This window comes from Bos taurus, chromosome 14 (genome assembly GCF_002263795.3).
Source record: "Bos taurus isolate L1 Dominette 01449 registration number 42190680 breed Hereford chromosome 14, ARS-UCD2.0, whole genome shotgun sequence".
NCBI lineage: Eukaryota > Metazoa > Chordata > Mammalia > Artiodactyla > Bovidae > Bos > Bos taurus.
In genome coordinates, this window is record NC_037341.1 from 67,333,306 (window position 1) to 67,354,919 (window position 21,614).

Genomic DNA, 21,614 nt, shown 5'->3' on the forward strand with positions numbered 1-21,614 from the left:
AGCCAATTTCTTATACTAAATAAAGGTTAGTTCCCCTAATCTGTTACTTCAAAAAAAGTCACAACATAATTTTTCTGGGTGCCTCAATGCTATCCTTGTAAATTTCTACCATTGTGGGTACGGAAATCCAACTTTGTGGCTACACTTTAGTTTTGGTCTCTTCCCTTAGTGTCCAAAATATCCTCCAGCAGTCCTACTTCTGCTAATCTGGCATGTCCTTAAAACCCAGAAATCTACATTTGTCAAAAATCAAGTTTCAAGAATAGCTAACACAACATTAAAGGAGAACAAAGTTGAAAGACTTGCTTGCTTGCTAAATCACTTCAGTCGTGTCCGACTCTGTGCGACCCCATAGACAGCAGCCCACCAGGCTCCCCCGTCCCTGGGATTCTCCAGGCAAGAACACTGGAGTGGGTTGCCATTTCCTTCTCCAATGCATGAAAGTGAAAAGTGAAAGTGAAGTCGCTCAGTCATGTCCGACTCTTAGCGACCCCATGGACTGCAGCCCACCAGGCTCCTCCGTCCATGGGATTTTCCAGGCAAGAGTACTGGAGTGGGGTGCCATTGCCTTCTCTGAGTTGAAAGACTGACACTACTCAATTTCAAGACTTACTGCAAAGTTACAGTAATCAAACCCTGTGGTGTTAGTGAAAGAGCAGACAAACAGACCAATGGAATAAGTCAGAAGCCCAGAAACAGTCTCATAAATACAGGTAACTGATCTTTGACACAGAAGCAAAGGCAATGCAATGGAACAGATAGTCTCCTCAACAAAAGGAGCTTGAACACATCCACATGCAAAAAACAAACAGACGAAAAGCATCTAGACACACATCTTACACCCTTCACAAAAGTTAACCCAAAACGGATCTTAAACACAAAATGCAAAATTCTAAAAGTCCTAGAAGATAACATAGGAGAAAACCTACATGACTTTGGTTATACTGATGTTTTTTAGATACAACATTAAAGATATGATACATGAAAGAAATAATTGCTAAACTTGATTCATTAAAATTAAATATTCTGCTCTATGAAAGATAATACTAAGAGAATGAGAAGATAAGACATAGATTGGGAAAATAAGACACATCTGATGAAGGATTATTATCCAAAACATACAAAGAATTCCTAACACTCAACAATTAAATAAAATGAACAACTCAATTTAAAAATGAACCAAAGACCTTAATGGACACCTCAGATATACAGATAGGATATACAAATATGAAAAGATTCTACTCATTATACTCATCACAGAAATGCAAATTAAAACAGTGAGATACCACGATAAGCCTGTTTGTTATTGCTTAGTCCCTAAGTCTTGTCCAACTCTTTTGTAACCCTATGGACTATACCCCATCTAGCTCCTTCTATCCTTGGGATTTCCCAGGCAAGAATACTGCAATGGGTTGCCATTTCCTTCTGCAGGGGGTCTTCCTGACCCAGGGATCGAACCTGCACCTCCTGCATTGGCAGGTGGATTCTTTACCACTGAGCCACCAGGAAGCCCAGTAGAAGCCTATTAGAATGGCCAAAATCTAAAATACTGACACCACCAAGTCTGGCAAGGATGTGGAACAACAAGAACCTTCATTCACTGCTGGTAGAAATGCACAAATGATTGAAATAGAAATGGCAACCCACTCCAATATTTTTGCCTGGAAAATTCCATGGACAGAGGAGCCTGGCAGGCTACAGTCCATGGGGTCACAAAGAGTTGGACGGAACTGACCAACTTCATTTTCTTTCTTTCTTTACAAAACTAAATATACTCTTAATACACAATCCACAAATCACACTCCTAGGTATTTACCCAAAAGAGTTAAAAATATATATTCATACAGAAACTTGCACACAGATGTTTATAGCAGCTTTATTCATAACTGCCCAAACTTGGAAGCAACCAAGATCTCTGTCAATAGGTGAATGGATAAACAAACTGTGAAACATTCAGACAATGAAATAATATTTAACACTAAAAAGGGATAAGCTACTGAGCCATGAAAAGACATGGGGAAAACTTAAGTGCATATTATTAAAGAAGCCAATCTGAAAATGCTATATGCTGTATGATTCCAACGATATGACATTCTGGAAGAGGCAAAACTATGGAGATACTAAAAAGATCATGGTTGCCAGAGGCAGGGGCAAAGAGAGATGAACAGGCAGAGCACAGAGGATTTTTAGAGCAGTGAAGATATTCTGTATACTACTATAATGATGGATATCTGTCACTATGCACTTGTTCAAACCCATAGAATGTACAATATGAAGAGTGAACCCTAGGGAATTCCCCGATGGTCCAGTGGTTAAGAATCTACCTTTCAATGCAGGGGACATGGGTTCAGTCTCCGCTTGGGGAACTAAGATCCCACACGCCACAGGGCAACTAAGCCCATGCTCCACAACAAGAGAAGCCCATGCGCTGCCGCTGGAGAGAAGCCCACACCACTACAAAGACAGAACAGCCAAAAAAAAGGAGTGAACCCTAAGGTAAATTCTGGACTTTGGGTAATAATGATGTGTCACTGTAGTCTAATCCTTGGTGAAAGTTTTTGCCATTCTTGGGAGTGATGTTGTTTGTTATGTATGTATGGGGGCAGTGAGTACATGTAAAATCTCTGTATCCCCCTCTCAGTCTTGTTGTAAACCTAAAATTCCTCTTGAAAAATAGTCTTCAATAATATTCATGAGCTAAAGTCCCAAGAGTTCTTGGAGAGAAGAGCAGAAGTACAACATGCTATCTTGCCATGTGGGGGTTGTAACAGCTAGATGAGGCTGCTCAGAGGTCTTTTTCTCTGATTCCCATTTTAAGTTATTAATGAAACTCCAACCTCCAAATAAATATGCCATTGCCATCAATTGGCTTTGCCCAACTATGCGATTCCTAATACCAAGTACATGTATCCTGGGTTGTCTACACTATTTGATACTTTATTTCTTCACTCACAATAATCCTTTTCTATGAATAAATTTCATCACTGAATTAGCAACAACATCAAACCTCCAAAACATGTAAATCCAGAGCCAAAGCTTACAGGCTGGAAAAAATAAAGGTTCTCATGTGAACCAAGTATTGACCAAAAAAATATTGATGCCCAGCATTAAAAACACTTGCTTTGTTTGTGTACTTGGAACATAAATTGTGTTGCTCTCTCAGAAGGCCTCCTAAGCGACCAGTAACAGCAGAGGGCAAGGTTGAGGGAAAGAATTTCACTGCAAACATAAGCAAACAGCAAATGTCACATGAATTACCAGTGTTCAGAGGAGGAATTCCACTTGTGTCTATAAAGGTTGATCTCTTTCTTTCTGTTCTCAGGGTATGTTAAGAATTTAATGATTCATAGATTACAGCCTGCATGGTGCCCTGGCCTTGAATTTTAGGAGGTTTTACATGGACCAAAAAAAAAAAAAATCTTACCTTCCACTAAATAACTTCCAATGACAATTATGTCTATAGGTTCTCTGTCTGGCAAGTGAGAGTCGCCCTCCACCCGCCTCCGCCTGAAAAAAATCAGTCCAACTGGGAGGCAAATGGGGAAGAATATTTAAGAGTAGTAGTGTTAGTCACTCAGTCGTGTCCAACTCTTTGCAATCCCACAGACTGTAGCCTGCCAGGCTCCTCTGTCCATGAGATTCTCCAGGCAAGAATACTGGAGTGGACTGCCATTCCCTTCTCCAGAGGATCTTCCTGACCCAGGGATCGAACCTGGGTCTCCTGCATTGCAGGCAGATTCTTTACTGTTTGAGCTATAGGGAAGACCCTATATTGAGAAGAGTTAAATGTAGCCAGGGTGGGTGATTGTCCAAAATGTCAAGGTTTTTTCAGCTTGGATAATAGACCTGTTTATTAAACAACTTGCAGGGCTCACAATTGAGGCTTCTTCAAATACGTGCCCAAAGGGTTCTGCGGAGCATCAGCAGTGACAAGCACATATAAGGGGAGGGAGTTGTAGGGTTGCTAGGCTGAGTCACTATCACGTCTTTTTCTTTGCAACTTCCAAGGAGAACTGCATTTGTATTTCAAGGTTTCCGTTTGGGTCAGCCGTGAACAAATACAAATAGGGGAGGGAGAGACAGACAGGCCACCTGGAACGTGAGCTGGGAGTCTGATAAGAGTTTCTCCTGTTGAGCCATCTGGTGTGTCCTGGCACTTGTCATCCAAATTATTGTTCTCCTCAACAAATTTAGCGTCCCCCAGACAGTTCAGCTTAAATGAGCTCATGCTGTCTATGTGACGCTTGTCAAAAGAAGAGTGCAAGACTTCTCTAAGCCCTGATGGAAGGAGAGAGGGAGGTAGAGAGAGAGTAAGCAAGTCAGCAGGAGCGCGAAGAGGGCAAGGAGATGGGATACGAGCAGAGCAGGAGACCAGAAAGGGAGCTCTTCCTTGAAGAGCCAGAGCATTTTTATCTTCACCTATAAATCTCATGCCAGAAGGTAGGAAAAGAAGAAAAAGGACCACTTCCAATCGTACTTGTTAAGGCAAATATGATTGAACACACAAAATAGGAAAACAGTACAAACCACCATCACACTCATCTACTGTCATTTTTCTTTTGGGGTCTGATTGTTGTGTGGTGTTTTGTTTTTAGTTAAGAAAGGAAGAGATGGCATTGGAGAAATCTTATCTGCTTGGGACAGCATGGCCAATGCTCTTTTCCAACCCAGCTGGAACAGGATTCAGTAACAGGCAAGGGCAAGGGGAGGAGTGATTCATTACCTAACTCTTGATTTTGAGCTTTGCATATCTACAGATCTGCTTTTTTTTCTCCCCCCCAGGTCTTGGGAGCTGCAATATGTGCAAAAGGGATGATGGTAATGGACTGAAGCTGCCACAGGGCAAGCTCTGGAAGCAGAGATATAACCAGTTGCCAGGAGGGTACAGCTTGTGCCTCTGCCGTTTAGTCTGGCAGGTAACAGGGAATCTCATTTAGGAGCCACAAGAAGGTACTAAATAAAGAGAAGCAGGAGGGGCAAAAGGAAGAGCCTCACAGAATATGATCAAGGATGTCTTTCAAAATCTGCCTTCCAAAGGAAAAGGGCCCAGGACTGCAAAAGCCTCTTCACTATTGTTAATGCTGGTGTTCGGACATTTGTTGGCAATTTTCCTTCTTTCATTCTCTCGACCCGATCTTCTCAACTGGAACACATCACTTGGTCTCTTTTCCACTTTTACCACAGTGATCTTACAAAAACTCTTATCAATACATTACTTTCTCTATTTCCAGTTCAGTTACATCAACACTGTCAGTTCCTAAGCTGGCAAACAGATGATGAAAGAAATTTTCTTCAAAATGTCCTAGGATACAATCTCCACCAAGTTACTCAAATGTAAAACGGATCTAAAGTTCCCTGCAATCCAAGGGTTCAGCTGAGATCTAATATAAAGTACTCAATGATTAAAAGCTGTTGAATATACGTTAGCTCATTTTCTTTCCCCACTTGGAATTAAGAGATTCCTAGAACTTATAGCAGAAAAATCCACATCAGTAACAAGCAGTATTTGGATATACATTCATGAACTTAAGTTTTTTCTCAGAGGAATAAATCCAATTAAAAACTGGTATACTTTCACAAAGCCTATTTGGGCTATTTATGAGCCTCAGAGTCCCTTGTAACAATTATTCCAAAGGAGCAGTATTTTAAATTCACCGTGGTGTTATGGATACAGCTGGTGCTAAGCAACATAAGGCGTGTAAGCAATGAAGATCTATTTCACAGCTTCTTTCCTTAGCAAGAGAACAGATGAGATTTTGTCAGCCTCACCTCCCTGGAGATTAAAAACCAAACCCCAGAGGAAGACCAGGTAGCTGACATAAAGTCTCTTCCCCTGCGGAGGGAAGAAAACACAAAGTCGGTGGAAAGCTTACTTCTTCACCAGGTGAGTTTCCATTTTCTGTGAGAGTGTTCCTGATACAGTGCACTTTGCTGAAAGTCCTATCAAAATGAGCAAGGCAACCCTATTAGGTGACATTTTAGAAGCACACTGTGCATCCTAACTCTTAAAAATATCCACTGGGGTGGGGGGAGGAATCCCACAGAGATTAAATCAATGCATGTCTAAGTTAATTGACTCAATCCTGGGAGGCTGCGTATAGCTCATAGAGATCTACCCATGGAGACATGAGAGAAAGGAAACACGTGATCACGAGCTAAAAGACACGTTGTCCCTGCTCTACCATAGCTGAGTTACCTTCAGCCCCAAGGTCACTACTGCTCATCTCTAAAATGAAGGGGTGGAGTAGACGTTCTCTCAGGGCTCATCCAGCTTTACCATTTTGAAATCTAGGTCCTAAAAGGAAAATGGAGTAGAAATAGGAAGAAGCTGCTTATAAAGAATTGCAAGTGCCAAACCACCAAAAACTGAAAAGACCACTAAAACACGTACAGAAATGAGGAGGAGGAGGAGTAAGGTGAGCATGGCATTACCGGCTCCATCTGTGGAGGCCTCACCAGAAGCCCAGCTCAGGTCCACGCACGTCACAGTATTAACTCTCCTAATACACTCTGACTCTACTTCTGTCATACCTCCCATCATATTAGACAACAACAGAATGAATCTAGATATTCTGAGGAAGTTGATTGGGGATGCATTTACAGGATTCACAGTCATAATCTGCGCCTGGTATGAGAGAGGCTCCTGGGACTACTACAAAGGGGCGGGGCCAGGGGTCACATGGTGCTGAGAAGGGATCCTGCAACACCTGGCGATGAAAGGAGGAGTGAGTGGGAGAGGTTCAGAAGCTGGTCACTCAAAATTCCTTCCAGTTATCAGGTGTGCAAAACCGCAACTGAATGATTCCATTCCCATGGGCACCTACTTAAAATGGAAAGAACTTGTCAAGAACAGATTCTGTAATTCAGGGTATGCTATTATGAAGACACCTCCTAATTTTATTTTATTTTATTTATTTATTTTTTACCTTTTTGTGTGTTTGTCATTTGTATATCTTCTTTTTTTAAATTTTATTTTATTTTTAAACTTTACAATATTGTTTTGGTTTTGCCAAATATCGAAATGAATCCGCCACAGGTATACATGTGTTCCCCATCCTGAACCCTCCTCCCTCCCCATACCATCCCTCTGGGTCATCCCAGTGCACCAGTCCCAAGCATCCAGTATCGTGCATCAAATCTGGACTGGCGACTCGTTCCATATATGATATTATACGTATTTCAATGCCATTCTCCCAACTCATCCCACCCTCTCCCTCTCCCACAGAGTCCAAAAGACTGTTCTATAAAGAGACACTGATACATAATTTTATATTTTAATTTTCTTTTTTGAGCAAGTCATACAAAATGCAATTTGTCAGAAACCCTATGTTCACAGGGCACAAGCCTATGGTTGTACTGCAAACAGTGTGTGCGTTGATGTATGAAGTCACATGTTTTATTTGAGTCAACAGATCAAATAGCATGTTAGCATATATAACATATCTGTTCTAACCTGTCTGGCAATAAATACCAGGAAAAAAAGACATACAAAAGCCACGTTTACTGAGAGAAAGAGATGTGCTTCAAGTATTCATGATGAATAGTCTCTTAGATTATTTAATAATACAAATAATGAAGGACAAATCACCTTAGAAAAACACTGACATTTCTTGATCTGACACAAAATAGTGACAAATATAAAGGTAACAGAAAGTCATAACATGTATCCAAAGACTGCTGTCAATCCATTGTCACTGTATACAAGAGCGTCTGTAATGTCCTTAAGCTCATATGTGAAAATAACTTGATAGCAACTTTCTGAAATCTGACAGCCTTAAGAACGCATATGATATTGCAAACAAAAATCTGTCAAGCTGAAATAAACTTTCCCAGACTATCACTAATAAAATCTAAATTTCAACCACGGTAAAGGAAAAACTGAATTTTCTTTTTATTCTCTATATAGAAAATATAAACACCAATCAGACTATGCAAGAAAAAAACGAGGAAAAATATAGAAGCTTGACAGGTAGTTATTTTTTAAAAATATGATTTTTTTAAAATTTTGTAATGTTTATAGTATTTGGCAGATTTCTTAAATTTGTAACTTGTTACAATTTGCTATTCTAACTAAGTAAATATTGATTTTAAAACTAAATTTGTTTCTGCAATTTCATATTCTTTTTCTTAAAGAAACCCTTAAATTATATAAGTGCCTGGCCCTACAAAACTTGGGTCCTTCCTGGCCTGGAATATAAAAGACACCTGATGAATGTTTATTGAATGAATCAACTTGGTAAATGTCAAAAATTAAATTTTTTTCTCCTAGATGTCAAATATTTAATTTTTAGAGGAGCAACCAGTGCAGAAACAGATGTTCATTGAGCTATGAAACTATTACCCGCTGACTGACTGGCCAAGGCTGGTCGCCCCTTCGCAAGCACTGATGACGTGGGCAAGATGCAGTGGGCGCGTAACTTGCAGTTTTCTGTAGCCCACCCACCACAGACACTATGTAAACTCCTCCCAAACAGGCGTCCGCGCAGGCCCTGCAAACCCACAGAGACACACTTCTCCTGGAGAGAACTCTGTGGGAACACACTCCTCAACATCAGCATGACACAGCAAAAAAGTGAAAAGAAAAAGGTTAAAAACAAAACTCTGGAGAAGCAATCTCTGGATCTGCTGCTGCTGCTGCAAAGTTGCTTCAGTCGTGTCCGACTCTGTGTGACCCCATAGACGGCAGCCCACCAGGCTCCCCCGTCCCTGGCATTCTCCAGGCAAGAACACTGGAGTGGGTTGCCATTTCCTTCTGCAATGCATAAACCTGAAAAGTGAAAGTGAAGTCACTCAGTCATGTCAGACTCTTCGAAAGCCCAGGGACTGCAGCCCACCAGGCTCCTCTGTCCATGGGATTTTGGAGTGGGGTGCCATTGCCTTCTCCAGACTCTGGATCTGAGATCTTTGCCTATTTTAATAATTAACAGCAATTATGGATGGGGTGAGGATCTTCATTCACATGTGGTACACACTGGTAATGATAAACTCTAAAAATATTTCCAGAGTCATTACTCCAGAGTGCATGCTGTTAATGACAAAGTTCAGAGGAAATGGATGGTATTGATTACACCCTGCTAATTAGCTGACTACCTAGGATAGTTTGGGTTCCTTTGGATTAAAAAAAAAAAAAGTGAATTCCTGTCAATGTTTCCAATATTCGAGCTTATCATAAAATATTAGCTTTGACACTTAAGGGCTTTGAAATTGTTGATGCTTTATCAACAAGAATGACAGCTATAAATTTTAATACATTCCTTTTAAAAAATCCATGAAGTGATAATCAGAAACAATAAAAAGAGTGAAAGCTCTTCTTTACAAAAAAGTGCCAGTTAAAAAATGTATATAATAGGAATCACTGAATTAGGAATACATTTGTAACTGGCAATGTACTATCTGATGCAGGCAAGGATCATCAACACATGCTAAATTTTCATTGGATGAAATTTTTTTTTTAAATTTTATTTTATTTTTAAACTTTACAATATTGTATTAGTTTTGCCAAATATCGAAATGAATCCGCCACAGGTATACCCGCGTTCCCCATCCTGAACCCTCCTCCCTCCTCCCTCCCCTACCCTCCCTCTGGGTCGTCCCAGTGCACCAGCCCCAAGCATCCATTACCGTGCATCGAACCTGGACTGGCGACTCGTTTCATACATGATATTATACATGTTTCAATGCTATTCTCCCAAATCTCCCCACCCTCTCCCTCTCCCACAGAGTTCATAAGACTGACCTATACATCGGTGTCTCTTTTGCTGTCTAATGGAGAATATAAAATTCACAAAGTCTCAAAGCATCTCCCCATAATTACAATGTATTTATTTACCCTACAAAGGAGAACTTCTCTAACGAAGAAATCCAGAGATACTGCCTTAGACAAGTGATCAAACTTAGCCTCACTATTAAGGAAAACTGGTATTACTCATTTCCTTATATAATGCAATAGGGGGGACACTACATATCCATTTAGAATTCTTGCCAAAAATATTTAATTTGAATTTAATAATGGGGAAATAACTAACTCCAAACTGAGGGACACTTTGCAAAACAACTACCCTTATCCTCAAATATGTCAAAGTGATAAAATATTAAAAAGACTAGGGGATAATTCCAGATTTAAGGAGACTAAAGATACATGAACCCTAAATGTAATGTCATACCCTTGATTGGGTTCTAGAACTTTTTAGAAAGCAGGGACATTAATTGTTGAGAGTTGGGGATAATGGAGATCTGAATGTCAATGAAATTTACATTATATAACATTTATACAACTATGTTAAATTTCCTAAGTATGACAACGATACTACCTTATGTTAGAGAAGGTCCTTGTTCTTATGAAGTACACGCTCATATATTTATGATTTAAACGCTCTGTGGCTGTACCTACCTCATTTTAAATTGATTAAAAGGTGAAAGAGAACAAATGTGGTAAAAATTAAATAATGAATGTAGGTGAAGGGTGTATGAGTGCACACAGAAAGCAACTAAAAAACTTGATAAGTTAAAATCTATCAACATTTAAAACGTCTCATCAAAAGGCACTGTTTAAGATAAAAGCAAAACTATAAGTGATACACCACCTGAGAGAAAATATTTGCAAAACATATATCTAATAGTGGACTTTCTTCTAGAATATATAGAGAATTCCTATTACTGAATAATTTTAAAACAACCCAATTATAAAATAGAGAAAAGACTTGAGCAGACTATTCACAAAGGAAGATTTGGAAATGGCCAACCAACATGTGAATGTGTGTTCAACATCATTAGTCATCAGGAAAATGGCTAAAACTAAACAGACTGAAAACACCATTTTTCAGTGAGAAAGTGGAGCAAGCTGAACTCTTACACATGGCAGGTGGCAATGTGAAAGGTACCATCTCTTCAGGAAAAAGTTCAGCAATTTCTGACAAACAGTATATGAGTCATCTAATAGTCTTTCAATTTTACCACAGACTGCTATTTTACCAAAACACAAAATTGGGGGAAAACATCTGTGATGCTTTAGAATGTGGCTTCAGAAAATAGACATGAGTCAGTATATATCCATTTACAGTTGGTTCTCCATCCTTTTTATCTTAGATAATTTTTTAATAGTAACTGTGAAAAAGTGAAAGTCACGTAGTCATGTCCAACTCTTTGCAAACTTATGGACTATAGCCCACCAGGCTCCTCCGTCCATGGGATTCTCCAGGCAAGAATACTGGAGTGGGTTGCCATTCCCTTCTCAGGGGATCTTCCCGACTCAGGGATCGAACCCGAGTCTCCCACATTGCAGGCAGATTCTTTATCATCTGAGCCACCAGAGAAGTCCAAAAGACATACTTCCAGGAGTTGGTTCCACTGGGGATGGATCCCAGGACCTTCTGTGTAAAAAGCAGATGTGCTAACCACAACTTGAATCAGTAAACAGTTCTTGAGTAACTGTCATGTGTATTGAAAGTATAATGATATACAAGAAAGATGTAGTCCTGTCCTTGTGGAATTTATGTTCTCATGGAGAAACACATACTGAACAAGCAGAGAGAGAGAGACAGAAAGCAGTTACCAAGTTGATCAGGGGTCTGATCCCTGGCACTGATACGAGTTGCTTTATCTTTGGTCTGGCCACTGATCACTGGTCTGAGTCACTGTGGCTTTGGCACTATGTGCAAGAATGGTGCGGAGCACTGAAAGTGAGGTCAAAGGGGGTAGAAAGAGAACAGAGTTTTAAGCCAAAGACTGAGGGAGACTGCAAGAGTGGGCTCCTGAAATCAGGAGGTAAACAGAACCAAGGTCTTTGGTGCCCACACCGAGGAGAGTTCTGGAGTTGCTGCTTCTTAAGATGTTCCAGTTCATGTCCACCCGCCTGCTTAGTGCTGTCATTATCCAAGGAAGACAGTGATGATGGTAGCAACCATGATAAAGATAAGATATCAGCTACAAAATTCACTGCTTCTCACGTGTCAGGGTCTCTACACTGAATGCTTGATCCCATACAGTTCTCTCAACAACTCTATGGGATAAAGAGTATTCTCGCCATGTTACAGATGAGCAAAGAGGTTCTCACATTAAACCATGTATGTAAATTCACACAACCTCTAAGTGGCTAAACCTGCATTTGAATCTAGGTCTGTCTGATTCCAAATCCCACTCTCTATATTGTTACTCTGTTCATCTTCAATCCTCGTGGTGGGCTTCTCTGGTGGCACAAGTGGTAAAGAACCCCATCTACCAATGCAGGAGACATAAGAGACGTGGGTTCAATACCTGGGTTGGGAAGATCCCCTGGAGGAGGGGATGGCAACCCACTCCAGTATTCTTGCCTGGGAAATCCCATGGACAGAGGAGCCTGGTGGGCTATATAGTTCATCAAGTTGCAAAAAGTCAGACATGACTGAAGTGATTTAACACACACACACCCAGTCCTCTTGGTAGTACCTTCTGATCAGTACTTTCTCCAGGGGGCCAGAGATGCCAAAGGGTCCTTTGGACTCAAGGTGACTTTTGGAACGGTCTTCAGCTTTGATGTGAGAAAGAGAACAAAAGTGCAGGCAATAGTAAAAAGCAGACTTGAGGCTACTGGGGATTATTTCGGTTCATATGCTACACTAGACATTTTTCAAAGGGCACTGTATAAGCAAACAACATTGTCATAATCCTGAAACCTGAATTCAAAATGCATTAATTTCTTTTTACCACTAGGGATTCAGAGAAACATGCCATAGTGATATGGTTCTTAAGCTTATGCTTTCAGTAATCAGAAAGCTGGAAAATAGAAGATGAACATTCACAAATATTTTAAAATTATGAATGCAAAATATCAGCCAAGAATAAATCTTTATATCAAGGTTACAACCAGATGAAAAATGACAGTCCATACTGGGAACGCAAACAGACCATTAATTATAGCAGCCTCACAAAGCACCCAAGTAATAGCAGTTTGCAATTCTTTACCAAAATTTACATAACTGTATAGTCTCCTTTCAGATTCTAGAGATTCTATTTTTGATAAGTAGCAACTCAGAAGCTTAGTTACCTCATCTCTATTATTATTCCACTTTTATGAATATGAAATGGTGACACCTTGAATTTACACGTTAGCAAACCTAACAGGCTCCCTCTAACACGTTTTACTCATTCATTCCAGCAATACTGTGTGCCAGGCCTTGTGCCCAACCCCAGAGACACTGAGATGAAGAAGACACAGAGTATATCCCCAAGGGAACTTCCAATCCAGAAAGAGAAACAGACTAGTAAACACACAACCCTAACAGAGTTTGAACAAACTAAACAGATGGAGATCAAAATGGCAATGCAATGTTAGGCGTCTCCCAATCAGACAGCAGCAATCACAACAGCGATATTGAGTAAATTAAGCTCTTCTTTCTCTCTCTCCCCTCCCTCTTTCCTACCTGTCTTCCTTCCTTCCTTCTCTTCTCTTTCTTCTTCCTTCCCTCCCTCTCTTCATGTTTCCCTCCCTTCCTTTTTTATTCAGTGAGTATATCCATTCATTACTTAGCAAAATTATATAATAATAGTACATTCTGCTGCTAAGTCGCTTCAGTCGTGTCCAACTCTGTGCGACCCCAAAGACGGCAGCCCACCAGGCTCCCCCGTCCCTGGGATTCTCCAGGCAAGAACACTGGAGTGGGTTGCCATTTCCTTCTCCAATACATGAAAATGAAAAGAGAAAGTGAAGTCGCTCAGTCGTGTCCGACTCCTAGCGACCCCATGGACTGCAGCCTACGAGGCTCCTCTGTCCATGGGATTTTCCAGGCAAGAGTACTGGAGTGGGGTGCCATTGCCTTTGTATGCAAAACTTACCTTGTGTCAGGCAATTATAGAATTTCATTTAAACCTCACAAAATGCTCAGAAGAAGGTACAATTTTCCCCATTATACAGATGAAACTGAAGTTCAGAGAGTTACCCAGTATGCCAAGGTCACACCCTGTCAAGAGACTGAATAAAGACCCAGACCCACTGTGACTCCAGAACTGGGGCTGGAGTACTCTAGAGAGTACATCGTCTGAGTCTACCCGTTACCAGACAATATGCCTGCCTGTCACACTACCTGAGGCAGTAATAAGGACTCAGTGATTAAAGGACATTTTGGAATTTCTAACAAAGTCTTTCTAAACAAAGGATCTGCCTTTCAAAAATCGGAGAGACATGAAAAAAAAAAGGATGATGAGGAAAAAATGCAGTGTTCAGTGTGGGCTTCCCCCCTCGGGAGCACTGCGGCCCTCCACCTGCATAAATGATGAGAACTGGCATTCTGCTTGATTACTGTGCATCTGTTAGGGGCCTCAGAGTGAACTGAACAACAAAAGCAGGAAGAAAAAGCGCCTACTAATTGAGGTTGGTCCAGTTGCACCATTTGAGTCATGGTGATACTCTCTTTATTTTGTAATCACCAGTGGCACCTATGCCCCCTAGGTTGCAAAAATATTTCAAAACAACTTAAATCAAGCTTGATATCCAATTATGCTAAGGTCATGCCAAAGAAGCAAACCACCAGGACATCAAAAATCCAAGACAGTCTAAGTGTAAAGTAGCAGCATTAATTTTTCTCCCACTAAAAAACAAAGGGAGGGAGACGAGCTTTTTACTTTCTTGAGGATAAACTGGCTTTTAATAATCTTCGGAAATAGACCTCTTAAGACATTTCACCTCTGCTATGAATGTTTGAGACTGGTCCTCTGATTACAAAAATGTTCATGTTAAATTTCATCAAGATGCTTTCTTAAGATGAAGAATGTTTTATAAATTGTAATGGTTTTAATCAGAACCCTCTTTGAAGCTATTAAATGCTACAGTGTAGCCCAACCATTGCTTCAATTATGCCACTTATCGACTCTGTATTAATTAAGTATCATTATAGGCACTGATTTATATACTTCCTCACAGCTCTCTCTCCAGATGGTCCAACATTCTCCCTCTCTGACATTCCATAAACATCACCTGGATTCACTCATATTTCTCTCCAGCCGAATGTTTAATCAGCTCTCAGTCATCTTCAAATTGGATTGCTTCTCTTCCTCCTCTTCTCTATACTCTATCAATACCGCACACAAACGCCAAGTGATATAAAACATAAACCAGTGGTAGTTACAAAGCCAAGTTCTATCATCAGCTCATTCCCACCTCAATGAATTCTTCCCCAGTATGATGATACACTTCTCACAATAGAGTGAAAGGAGAGCCTTTTTGCTTCCTTAGCTGATTAAAACTTACAGTCTGTGTTCAATTATCTTGGGCAATGGAGAAAATAACTAGGAAAAAAAATGTATATTTGGCAATGGGAGTACAATAGATGATTTGGCCTCAGTAGAGTTTCTTTCTCAATTATATTTTGCTTGGTCTAATATAAAAATTATTTTGCATTCTTGAGCTCACACGTTGAGAGAGCAGGAGGCAGAAGTCTCAAGGTATACCGCACTGCAAGGAAACCAGCCTAGAATTTTAAACTGCCTTGGGTGATCCAAAAAGTAGATAATAGAGAAATGGAAATGCTTAACTGTTTTTCTTACAAAATATAAAAACCAGATTATTGGGACAATCTCACAGCCACCTCAAGTTCAAAAGCTCTAGGAACCAAACTGGTTCTGTTGCCTCTCTATGGGCTCCCTCTCCCCCTCAGTGTCTCTCATCATTCTTCAGTCCCCAAGCTGGGCGAAGGGAAATGGAAACTGAGGTAGACCGGAGAAGGCACAGGCCATCAGCCAAAAGGACTTGATGCTGACCCACGAGGCTGCAGTTTACCTTACAGAAATACAAGATGTCACCTCCACAAAACCCTATTTTAACATAAAGCTCATGACTTTAAAATATTGGGCTGGACTGAATGCAGATTCAACCCTTGGTTTTCAATCCTTGACTTACTGTTGACTTTGACTCCTCATCTTTCCTCCCTTCAAATGCAACCTGTCCTTAAGTTTTGATATTTTTTTCATTACCCTTATGTATGATCAGGCCACTCAAGATGGTTGTTCTCTTGCTCTCTGTACATCCCCTGCTCAACCAGTCCCTGCTTCACCAACATGCACCCTCATGACTATCTAATTCTCTTAATCATAAAGCTTAATTGGAGTCATGCTTGCCTACGTTTGCCTCCTGCCCCACTGATGGTTTCTCCGATCAGCCAACCTGACGTCCCTTCCCCCTACTCTCCTCTATCCCAAGAAGCAAAAACTGCTGCCATACCCTGCCTGCTATCTGCCATACGCAGTGGGGTGTCACTCCAGGACTCCGCTTCCGAGTTGTAAAATCTTCTATCCAATAAACTGCTGATGGCTGCTGCTCTCTCGGGGCTCTTGCTTCAGTCTCACGGTTGGGCAGTTACACAGCCTGCCGGGTACAGCCCAACACCCTTCTGCTGTCTCTTCCTCTCCACTCCCACCAGCCATGTCCTCATTATTTCACATCTGCATTCGGAGATCAGTGTCCTTACGTTCGTAAAGCACATCATCTACGCTCAGCACATTGATCTAAAATAGTAGTTCCCAAACTTTAACATACCTCAGAATCACCTGGAGGGCTGTTTAAACCACATACCGCACCCCCAAGCATGTTTTAATTTAATGGGTCTCAAGTGGAGCCTAACAATTTGCATATCAATAATTCCTAGGTGAGGCTGATGAGGAGAAGGGGACGACAGAGGATGAGATGGTTGGATGGCATCACCGTCGCGATAGACATGAGTTTGAGTAAACTCTTGGAGTTGGTGATGGATAGGGAGGCCTGGCGTGCTGCAGTCCATGGTCGCAAAGAGTCGGACATGACTGAGCAACTGAACTGAGGTTGATGAGGTTCCAGGGACCACACTTAGAGAAACAATGCTCTAAAATGTCACCTCCAACTCTAACACAATCAATGATTCCCCATTTCCTCCACATTAAACTTAAACTCCTTAACCTGGTACTTTGGATTCTTCATAAAGCTGGTCTCTTCCTCTCACCTCAAAATAACATTTCTCTGATCTCCCATGAAACCCTGTTCCAGGCCAGCTGGTCTACTTAAATATTACCCAATGCATCAAGCACTCCCACTTTCCTGCCTTGATCATGTATAGAAAGTCTTTCCAGCTCCGATCTCTTGTTCAAGTTCAACCTTTTCACTGAGTACCCAGAACCCACATTCTCCATGTAACCAGCCCCCATCAGACCGCTGCTGCCTCTTCTAGACTTCTAGAGCGTTAACTCTCCAAGTTGCTGGTTGAATCCAAAGTGCATGGACTTCAGAGCCAGAGCCTCTCTGAGTATGACTCCTGCTTCTTTCATTAGCTGTGTAATTTGACTAGTTACATAGCCCTTCTGAACCTGTTTCTCCCTCCAAAAAAGAGCAATAATAATACCTATTTCCACAGGTTGTATAAAGAATTAATCAAAACAAAATTTTTAAGTCTTCTAAGAAGTATAAACAAAGTATGCCTAATAAATGTCAATTTCTTATCTTGGTCCCTTCTCCCAATCATGCATTTAGCACTAAATATAAAATATATTACATTAATCATACATATTTTAAGCTTACTCTCCTCTCTTTTAGCCAGATAGAATATTTCTGAGGAACCAAAAACATGTCTAATTCATCTTAGCAACCGTAGTGCCTGACAACTTCTGAGTAACAGGTAAGCTCTCAATAAACATTTACTAAAAAATATGATTAATTTGAGAAATAACGTAAGGCAAGTGGTTCCATAGAGCAGCTCTTCTCTGCAGAGCTTCTCTTACAATTACTTTTATTGTAAAATGTCTTCCTATGACAAGGCAAACTGTATTTTACACACAGGAAAACTAAAATAGATCTAATGAGAATCCCTATTAGATAGTCCCCACTTGATACTTAATACTGAACAAGAGAAAAGTCATTATAAAAGCATCAATGACGGAAAGATCTTCTCTTTGAAGTCAGTTTGAACACAAAAACACTGATAACGGGAACACAGAGAAATAATGACAAAAAGCCCAGAGATAATGCTGCAGCAAGTAATGGCTGCCTTTTGAGGACCTCTTTCATGTAACCACGTGGCTGTTGTACTTCCAAAACGGCTGACACATATTGCTAACTCTACTGACAGATGTTAAGGCAAGATGTTGGTAAAACACATTGTCTGTCCTTTAGGAAATTCTCTAATTTTCAAATCAAGCAGAAACAAATTATAGCTTCTATTCTCTTCTCCAAAGTTACTAATTTCTACACTATTCCTAAACAGAATCCAGTATAACCCACTGGCATAGAGCCAAGGGTAACAGAAAAAAAAAAAGATATAACCTGGTATATTGGCATCTGGATATTTTCCTCCAAATACAGAGCAAAGTGCCCTAAAAGTTCAAGTTATTGTAAATTCACTATACAGAGGCTATACAGTTTGATCAGAGAGCCCTAGAGATTGGGTCACCTGGTTTGTTGTAAGAGCAATCTGCCATCACTGATCACATAAACTCAGACAAGTTGATTCCTCCAATAGTCATTTCCTGAGTGGCTACTATGTATCAAATATTATACAAGATGATCGGGATACCGAGGTAAAGTGTTTAATCCATGTTATCCTGGAACTTACAGTCTAGTGTAGAGTCAGACAGTTGAAGACTGTACAGTTGTTTACCAAACTCGTCTTCCTTTCACAGTGAGCATGAAGACAGACCAAATTTCCCAGCCTCCATATAGCATTGAGGACATAGAATGTGAGCAATGAGGTATGTCATACCCAGGCATGACCACAGAAAGCCTCGCCTGTGATTATTGACTTTCTCTCTCCATCTTCTTAGTTGCCAGTTGGATGCAAGGGACCCTGCCGAGGACTCTGATTTCGTAGAGGTGATGGAGCAACAAGATGGGAGAAAAGGCCACCTGCTGAACACTCTCTTGGAACTATTACGTGAACAAGAAAGAAATTCCTATAGTGTCAAGTGGCTAAATTGTTTGTTACAACAATACTTGAAGTGAAAGTAAAAGTTGCTCAGTTGTGTCCGACTCTTTGCCACCCTGTGGACTATACAGTCCATGGAATTCTCCAGGCCAGAATACTGGAGTGGGTAGCCTTTCCCTTTTCCAGGGGATTTTCCCGACCCAGGGATCAAACCCAGGTCTCCTGCATTGCAGGTGGATCCTTTACCAGCTGAGCCACAAGGGAAGCCCAAGAATACTGGAGTGGGTAGCCTGTCCCTTCTTCAGGGGGTCTTTCCAACCCAGGAATAGACCTGGGGTCTCCTGGATTGCAGGCGGATTCTTTACCAACTGAACTATCAGGGGAGCCTTACAACACTTGATCTACCACACTAAAGCATGAACTCAAACCACCTCCAAGACAACATGATACAGAGTATGCACAGCATGACATGGGATACCCAAAAGAGGCAGCCTACCTGAGCCGAAGCTGGATATTGGGAAGGGCTCCTCAGAAGAAGTGCTTAAAACGAATCTTAAAGGACAGTGTGAGACAGTGAGAAAGGGAATAGAAGGATGCAGAGGAGAAAGCATTTGCAAAGTCATGAAACCTTGAGGAAATGGGCTGCATTGGGGAAGCCTTAGTGATTCCTGACAGTATGTATTTGCTAAAATGACAGACAAAAAGCAGAACCTAGGAGATGTAGTAGCTACTAGAAATGATGGATAGGGGAAGAGTAAAAAATAATAAAGAACCATCGAACTTTAGAAGGCAGAAGAGATGGCATTGAGATAGAAAATGCAGCAGAAAAATGTGAAAGAATGAGTTCAATTTTGAAAAAGAAAGAAATTGAGATAGCTATGGAACACCCAAAAGATGAATCAGCAGGTAGTTGAACATGTGGACCTAGAGTTCAGGCAGTGGTATGGACAGGAGAGGTGAGTCTGGGAAGGGCCACGGCACAGGTGCTGGCTGAGGCCAGAAGCAGGGTTGGATGGCTCTGGTAGAATACTCATAGAGAGAAGCCAGAGAAACAGGGAAGGAAAAAGGTAAGTGGGAAAGAGGGGAGGAGCAAGAAAAAGAATATGAGAAAGAAGTCACAGATGCCAAAGACTGTGAAAAAAGCAGTCCATAGTAAGAAACGCTTCAGAGTGGTGAAATAAGAGGACAGCCTGAAAAATGTCCACTATATTCAATTAGGCAGCTATTTGTGACCTTAGCAAGTTCCATTTCAGTATCAGGAAGAGCTAAGTTAAGATGGTCTGGAGAGTGAATGAGGGATAAAGAATTACAGACTGGAATACAGAATACTCTTTAAAAAAAAATCTAAAAAATCTAATTGTTTAACAATTAGCCCAAAGTGGAGAGAGAAAGAGAGAGTTTGTTTCACTTTGATTTTCATTTTTCAAGAAGCAAGACTTAAACATGTTAAAATGTTGAATTCTCTGAACTTTTATTTCTCTGTAAAATAGGGATAATAAGGCCTCTTCTTGGTCCATTGGATTGTTGTCAGAACAAATAAGATGAAAGACGACATATGTGAAAGAGTCTAAAGTTCTACATAAATAGCAATGTTATTTTGTATTTATAAATGTTGAATATATAGAGTTATAAAAGTTAAGAGGCCATTGAAATATGGCTGGCTATAAAATTAATAAAAAATTATAATCAGTCTAGATCTAGAAATATTAAGCAAATGCCTTTTGAACACACACTACATGTTGGCAACCCCAAATCTTAGAGGCTAATGACACAGGCTAATTTTGCTGGACAAATTTCTTCTGGTGCATCTAGGTTACAGCCTGAGTTTCCAGATGTCTTTGTTATACCAGGAAAGAAAAAAAAGGCCAGTGAACTCGGGAAAATTGGTGTGCATTAAATCATCTGGGAATTTTTTAGTCTTATGAGTAGTAGTTTTTAAATAAATGTTTCTGGCATTTACCCAGTTTCGCAAAGCAACAGACTAGCCCCATAATTTAGGTCTCACGACCAGCGAAACCATGGTGAATGGCCACAAGCTGCTGAGCATGTTATTCTAAGGAGTGACTGAAGTATTCTGGGAAGTGAGTTATCCATCTCAGGATTTCCCCCCTGGGAAGACTAACCATCTGAAAGAATATGGCCCAATCATTATTTCACTAGTCACCAAACTTTTAAGGACTCTACAAAGAGCATTATTTTAAGCACTATGCCATCACTGTAACTAGGTTTTCTCTCTTAAAACTTGAAAACAAGTGGTTTCAGCATGCCCCAACTTCCTCCCCTGGGAAGATATCTTATCCCTGTAAAAGAAAATGTCCCTTTCCTTTTCCGCGCACTTTTGAACAACTCTGACTGGGCTCTGATGCCTCCTCAGTTATTTTCAAGGACACAGGGTGCTAATTGAGGTCAAGCAGCTGTGACTCCAGTGCCAAAGAACAATTGTACAGAATACAAAAGTCTTCCTTTACAAAAGATACTAAGGATCTAGTCTTGAGATCCAAATAAACCCTGTTTGCAGTTACTTTTGCATGTTTCTTTTATCTTAAACAGACCGAGCTACAAGACTGAAATGGTGTTTCTTTTATCCATGTTTCTCAAATATTTTATCCTTGATACGTGACACTATTATATGTAGCTATTAAACTGACCCAATGTCTCCAGGTCAGTTTTTAGAACTTTTACCCACTGCAATGCCAAATTTCCTCCCAGGGCTGAGGGTCAATAAAGCGCTTTGCAAATACCTCAATCAGAAATACAAAG

General features: G+C 40.6%; 1 protein-coding gene and 1 long non-coding RNA gene across 4 annotated transcripts in view; one reads left to right on the forward strand and one right to left on the reverse strand.

The window, feature by feature from the left end:
* Positions 1-21,614, reverse strand: part of CPQ (carboxypeptidase Q) — a 560,471-nt gene that overhangs the window by 343,333 nt on the left and 195,524 nt on the right. The window lies entirely within an intron of this gene.
* Positions 5,520-21,375, forward strand: LOC107133133 (uncharacterized). Its single transcript, XR_001501869.3, has 3 exons — positions 5,520-5,884; positions 17,531-17,612; positions 18,613-21,375. It is a non-coding gene; the product is annotated as an uncharacterized lncRNA (long non-coding RNA).